The 7,500-nt window shown below is 41.9% G+C and overlaps 1 long non-coding RNA gene across 1 annotated transcript in view; it reads left to right on the plus strand.

Annotated features, from left to right (window-relative positions):
• LOC143306627 (uncharacterized) overlaps nt 1–7,500 on the plus strand; it is a 61,937-nt gene that overhangs the window by 46,520 nt on the left and 7,917 nt on the right. The gene's annotated exons all lie outside the window — the stretch shown is intronic.

The following is a 7,500-nucleotide window of genomic DNA, read 5'->3' on the forward strand; positions in this document are numbered from 1 at the left end:
TTCCCCAGCCTTAAAACTTCTTTCATTTTTACTCCTCTCTCCATACTTATTTTCCTCTCTGAACGTATCAGAGAGGATTTTATTTCTGACACCTCTTGACTTTTCTTAAATTCAGGGACGTAATTTTGTTCATAATTCAGTGGACTTTTGTGTATTTTATACTTTAAATATTTCCAAACAGTCTCCCTTCTAAAAGTGATAGAACGAATTTTCGTCTAACACTACTTTCTTGGTTCAAAAATTTTATACAATCTTATAACTTTTTCAGTTTTAACAAATTTTGGTTACAGACAGTTGATGCTCAGTTTGTACAAGTATGCAACATTTATAAGTGCATACAGGTCACCAGCCTTATATTACAAGGCTCACCACATATGGGCCATTCGGTCTTAGACACCGACCCGTGGTAATGCTGTGTGGAGATTAATAATAATCCGCAACGGAAAACCGGAACGAGAATAGTCGAGAAAGTATATTCTCGAGGAGCGGTAGACTGCTTTTCAACCGAAGTCATAAAAGAGCCACACGCTCGACGCTACTCCCGACCGGTCCGAGCGAACCGAAAGTGCCTTCCTATAAATACCGAACGGCCGGCCGCTAGGTCGGCGACGCATGGGCTTACGCCCAGGCGTATGCCTGTGCAAACCGCCGTGAGAGCGTACCATCCCGCCGGCACGGTAAAACTTAGACTGAAAATATCGTCGAACATATCCTTTCATTTTATAACGTTCTATACATGAAAATTAATAAATTAACATGCAGGACATAATAAATTCACATTCTCATGTAAATCATGGGTTTAATTAATATTTTAAAAAATTTTAAAACCGCCCAGAACCGATGAGATGAAAATATTAAAACGATATTTTTGCATTTTCTTACGGTAAAACATTAACAAATAAGCGACTATAGCAATATAAAACTCCATTTGTAATTTAATTAATCAAAATTAATATTTTTTTTTGATTTTTCAGCGATCCAGAACCGATGAGACGAAAACATTAAAACGATATTTTTGCATTTTCTTACGACAAAACATTAACAAATACGAGACTATAACAATATAAAACTACATATGTAATTTAATTAATCAAAATTAATAATTTTTTTTGATTTTTCAGTGATCCAGAACCGATAAGTCGAAAATTTTAACAATCATATTTTTGCATTCTGTACCGTGGATCCATTGTTAAACGCTATTAAACTAACGTCCGTGATGGTATAAATGCAGATTTTCGCTCCGTTTAGCCAAAATAACGAACTTTAGGTGCGCTCCGAAATATTTCAAAGTGCCAGCGGCGTATTGCTTCGCCTCTTAGAACCGATTAGTCGAAAATTTTAACAATCATATTTTTGCATTCTGTACCGTGGATCGATCGTTAAACGCTATTAAACTAGCGTCCGTGATGGTATAAATGCAGATTTTCGCTCCGTTTAGCCAAAATAACGAACTTTAGGTGCGCTCCGAAATATTTCAAAGTCCCAGCGGCGTATTGCTTCGCCTCTTAGAACCGATTAGTCGAAAATTTTAACAATCATATTTTTGCATTCTGTACCGTGGATCCATCGTTAAACGCTATTAAACTAACGTCCGTGATGGTATAAATGCAGATTTTCGCTCCGTTTAGCCAAAATAACGAACTTTAGGTGCGCTCCGAAATATTTCAAAGTCCCAGCGGCGTATTGCTTCGCCTCTTAGAACCGATTAGTCGAAAATTTTAACAATCATATTTTTGCATTCTGTACCGTGGATCCATCGTTAAACGCTATTAAACTAACGTCCGTGATGGTATAAATGCAGATTTTCGCTCCGTTTAGCCAAAATAACGAACTTTAGGTGCGCTCCGAAATATTTCAAAGTCCCAGCCGCGTATTGCTTCGCCTCTTAGAACCGATTAGTCGAAAATTTTAACAATCATATTTTTGCATTCTGTACCGTGGATCCATCGTTAAACGCTATTAAACTAACGTCCGTGATGGTATAAATGCAGATTTTCGCTCCGTTTAGCCAAAATAACGAACTTTAGGTGCGCTCCGAAATATTTCAAAGTCCCAGCGGCGTATTGCTTCGCCTCTTAGAACCGATTAGTCGAAAATTTTAACAATCATATTTTTGCATTCTGTACCGTGGATCCATCGTTAAACGCTATTAAACTAACGTCCGTGATGGTATAAATGCAGATTTTCGCTCCGTTTAGCCAAAATAACGAACTTTAGGTGCGCTCCGAAATATTTCAAAGTCCCAGCGGCGTATTGCTTCGCCTCTTAGAACCGATTAGTCGAAAATTTTAACAATCATATTTTTGCATTCTGTACCGTGGATCGATCGTTAAACGCTATTGAACTAACGTCCGTGATGGTATAAATGCAGATTTTCGCTCCGTTTAGCCAAAATAACGAACTTTAAGTGCGCTCCGAAATATTTCAAAGTCCCAGCGGCGTATTGCTTCGCCTCTTAGAACCGATTAGTCGAAAATTTTAACAATCATATTTTTGCATTCTGTACCGTGGATCCATCGTTAAACGCTATTAAACTAACGTCCGTGATGGTATAAATGCAGATTTTCGCTCCGTTTAGCCAAAATAACGAACTTTAGGTGCGCTCCGAAATATTTCAAAGTCCCAGCGGCGTATTGCTTCGCCTCTTAGAACCGATTAGTCGAAAATTTTAACAATCATATTTTTGCATTCTGTACCGTGGATCCATCGTTAAACGCTATTAAACTAACGTCCGTGATGGTATAAATGCAGATTTTCGCTCCGTTTAGCCAAAATAACGAACTTTAGGTGCGCTCCGAAATATTTCAAAGTCCCAGCGGCGTATTGCTTCGCCTCTTAGAACCGATTAGTCGAAAATTTTAACAATCATATTTTTGCATTCTGTACCGTGGATCCATCGTTAAACGCTATTAAACTAACGTCCGTGATGGTATAAATGCAGATTTTCGCTCCGTTTAGCCAAAATAACGAACTTTAGGTGCGCTCCGAAATATTTCAAAGTCCCAGCGGCGTATTGCTTCGCCTCTTAGAACCGATTAGTCGAAAATTTTAACAATCATATTTTTGCATTCTGTACCGTGGATCGATCGTTAAACGCTATTGAACTAACGTCCGTGATGGTATAAATGCAGATTTTCGCTCCGTTTAGCCAAAATAACGAACTTTAAGTGCGCTCCGAAATATTTCAAAGTCCCAGCGGCGTATTGCTTCGCCTCTTAGAACCGATTAGTCGAAAATTTTAACAATCATATTTTTGCATTCTGTACCGTGGATCCATCGTTAAACGCTATTAAACTAACGTCCGTGATGGTATAAATGCAGATTTTCGCTCCGTTTAGCCAAAATAACGAACTTTAGGTGCGCTCCGAAATATTTCAAAGTCCCAGCGGCGTATTGCTTCGCCTCTTAGAACCGATTAGTCGAAAATTTTAACAATCATATTTTTGCATTCTGTACCGTGGATCCATCGTTAAACGCTATTAAACTAACGTCCGTGATGGTATAAATGCAGATTTTCGCTCCGTTTAGCCAAAATAACGAACTTTAGGTGCGCTCCGAAATATTTCAAAGTCCCAGCGGCGTATTGCTTCGCCTCTTAGAACCGATTAGTCGAAAATTTTAACAATCATATTTTTGCATTCTGTACCGTGGATCCATCGTTAAACGCTATTAAACTAACGTCCGTGATGGTATAAATGCAGATTTTCGCTCCGTTTAGCCAAAATAACGAACTTTAGGTGCGCTCCGAAATATTTCAAAGTCCCAGCGGCGTATTGCTTCGCCTCTTAGAACCGATTAGTCGAAAATTTTAACAATCATATTTTTGCATTCTGTACCGTGGATCGATCGTTAAACGCTATTGAACTAACGTCCGTGATGGTATAAATGCAGATTTTCGCTCCGTTTAGCCAAAATAACGAACTTTAAGTGCGCTCCGAAATATTTCAAAGTCCCAGCGGCGTATTGCTTCGCCTCTTAGAACCGATTAGTCGAAAATTTTAACAATCATATTTTTGCATTCTGTACCGTGGATCCATCGTTAAACGCTATTAAACTAACGTCCGTGATGGTATAAATGCAGATTTTCGCTCCGTTTAGCCAAAATAACGAACTTTAGGTGCGCTCCGAAATATTTCAAAGTCCCAGCGGCGTATTGCTTCGCCTCTTAGAACCGATTAGTCGAAAATTTTAACAATCATATTTTTGCATTCTGTACCGTGGATCCATCGTTAAACGCTATTAAACTAACGTCCGTGATGGTATAAATGCAGATTTTCGCTCCGTTTAGCCAAAATAACGAACTTTAGGTGCGCTCCGAAATATTTCAAAGTCCCAGCGGCGTATTGCTTCGCCTCTTAGAACCGATTAGTCGAAAATTTTAACAATCATATATTTGCATTCTGTACCGTGGATCCATCGTTAAACGCTATTAAACTAACGTCCGTGATGGTATAAATGCAGATTTTCGCTCCGTTTAGCCAAAATAACGAACTTTAGGTGCGCTCCGAAATATTTCAAAGTCCCAGCCGCGTATTGCTTTGCCCCGAAATTTTTCAAAGTTCCAGCGGCGTGTTGCTTTCAAAGTGCCTCCCTCTAAATACCGATCGGCAGGCCGCTAGGTCGGCGACGCACGGGCTTACGCCCAGGCGTATACGGGGGCAAATCGCCGTGAGAGCGTGCGATTTTGACTTTCGCAATAAGATAGTCTCCTTTATGAAAAGGAGCGTACACGTCTCCCAAAAAAAAAAACAGTTTCATGACGATCAATGTAGTTCTTGATCGAAATGTATCATAGGACGAAGATTTTATCGAAAAGTACGAACTTTGGCGACGCATCGAAATTTTTCAAAGTTCCAACGGCGTGTTGCTTTCAAAGTGCCTCCCTCTAAATACCGATCGGCAGGCCGCTAGGTCGGCGACGCACGGGCTTACGCCCAGGCGTATACGGGGGCAAATCGCCGTGAGAGCGTGCGATTTTGACTTTCGCAATAAGATAGTCTCCTTTATGAAAAGGAGCGTACACGTCTCCCAAAAAAAAAAACAGTTTCATGACGATCAATGTAGTTCTTGATCGAAATGTATCATAGGACGAAGATTTTATCGAAAAGTACGAACTTTGGCGACGCATCGAAATTTTTCAAAGTTCCAACGGCGTGTTGCTTTCAAAGTGCCTCCCTCTAAATACCGATCGGCAGGCCGCTAGGTCGGCGACGCACGGGCTTACGCCCAGGCGTATACGGGGGCAAATCGCCGTGAGAGCGTGCGATTTTGACTTTCGCAATAAGATAGTCTCCTTTATGAAAAGGAGCGTACACGTCTCCCAAAAAAAAAAACAGTTTCATGACGATCAATGTAGTTCTTGATCGAAATGTATCATAGGACGAAGATTTTATCGAAAAGTACGAACTTTGGCGACGCATCGAAATTTTTCAAAGTTCCAACGGCGTGTTGCTTTCAAAGTGCCTCCCTCTAAATACCGATCGGCAGGCCGCTAGGTCGGCGACGCACGGGCTTACGCCCAGGCGTATACGGGGGCAAATCGCCGTGAGAGCGTGCGATTTTGACTTTCGCAATAAGATAGTCTCCTTTATGAAAAGGAGCGTACACGTCTCCCAAAAAAAAAAACAGTTTCATGACGATCAATGTAGTTCTTGATCGAAATGTATCATAGGACGAAGATTTTATCGAAAAGTACGAACTTTGGCGACGCATCGAAATTTTTCAAAGTTCCAACGGCGTGTTGCTTTCAAAGTGCCTCCCTCTAAATACCGATCGGCAGGCCGCTAGGTCGGCGACGCACGGGCTTACGCCCAGGCGTATACGGGGGCAAATCGCCGTGAGAGCGTGCGATTTTGACTTTCGCAATAAGATAGTCTCCTTTATGAAAAGGAGCGTACACGTCTCCCAAAAAAAAAAACAGTTTCATGACGATCAATGTAGTTCTTGATCGAAATGTATCATAGGACGAAGATTTTATCGAAAAGTACGAACTTTGGCGACGCATCGAAATTTTTCAAAGTTCCAACGGCGTGTTGCTTTCAAAGTGCCTCCCTCTAAATACCGATCGGCAGGCCGCTAGGTCGGCGACGCACGGGCTTACGCCCAGGCGTATACGGGGGCAAATCGCCGTGAGAGCGTGCGATTTTGACTTTCGCAATAAGATAGTCTCCTTTATGAAAAGGAGCGTACACGTCTCCCAAAAAAAAAAACAGTTTCATGACGATCAATGTAGTTCTTGATCGAAATGTATCATAGGACGAAGATTTTATCGAAAAGTACGAACTTTGGCGACGCATCGAAATTTTTCAAAGTTCCAACGGCGTGTTGCTTTCAAAGTGCCTCCCTCTAAATACCGATCGGCAGGCCGCTAGGTCGGCGACGCACGGGCTTACGCCCAGGCGTATACGGGGGCAAATCGCCGTGAGAGCGTGCGATTTTGACTTTCGCAATAAGATAGTCTCCTTTATGAAAAGGAGCGTACACGTCTCCCAAAAAAAAAAACAGTTTCATGACGATCAATGTAGTTCTTGATCGAAATGTATCATAGGACGAAGATTTTATCGAAAAGTACGAACTTTGGCGACGCATCGAAATTTTTCAAAGTTCCAACGGCGTGTTGCTTTCAAAGTGCCTCCCTCTAAATACCGATCGGCAGGCCGCTAGGTCGGCGACGCACGGGCTTACGCCCAGGCGTATACGGGGGCAAATCGCCGTGAGAGCGTGCGATTTTGACTTTCGCAATAAGATAGTCTCCTTTATGAAAAGGAGCGTACACGTCTCCCAAAAAAAAAAACAGTTTCATGACGATCAATGTAGTTCTTGATCGAAATGTATCATAGGACGAAGATTTTATCGAAAAGTACGAACTTTGGCGACGCATCGAAATTTTTCAAAGTTCCAACGGCGTGTTGCTTTCAAAGTGCCTCCCTCTAAATACCGATCGGCAGGCCGCTAGGTCGGCGACGCACGGGCTTACGCCCAGGCGTATACGGGGGCAAATCGCCGTGAGAGCGTGCGATTTTGACTTTCGCAATAAGATAGTCTCCTTTATGAAAAGGAGCGTACACGTCTCCCAAAAAAAAAAACAGTTTCATGACGATCAATGTAGTTCTTGATCGAAATGTATCATAGGACGAAGATTTTATCGAAAAGTACGAACTTTGGCGACGCATCGAAATTTTTCAAAGTTCCAACGGCGTGTTGCTTTCAAAGTGCCTCCCTCTAAATACCGATCGGCAGGCCGCTAGGTCGGCGACGCACGGGCTTACGCCCAGGCGTATACGGGGGCAAATCGCCGTGAGAGCGTGCGATTTTGACTTTCGCAATAAGATAGTCTCCTTTATGAAAAGGAGCGTACACGTCTCCCAAAAAAAAAAACAGTTTCATGACGATCAATGTAGTTCTTGATCGAAATGTATCATAGGACGAAGATTTTATCGAAAAGTACGAACTTTGGCGACGCATCGAAATTTTTCAAAGTTCCAACGGCGTGTTGCTTTC

Source organism: Osmia lignaria, unplaced genomic scaffold (assembly GCF_051020975.1).
Source record: "Osmia lignaria lignaria isolate PbOS001 unplaced genomic scaffold, iyOsmLign1 scaffold0016, whole genome shotgun sequence".
Classification (NCBI taxonomy): domain Eukaryota; kingdom Metazoa; phylum Arthropoda; class Insecta; order Hymenoptera; family Megachilidae; genus Osmia; species Osmia lignaria.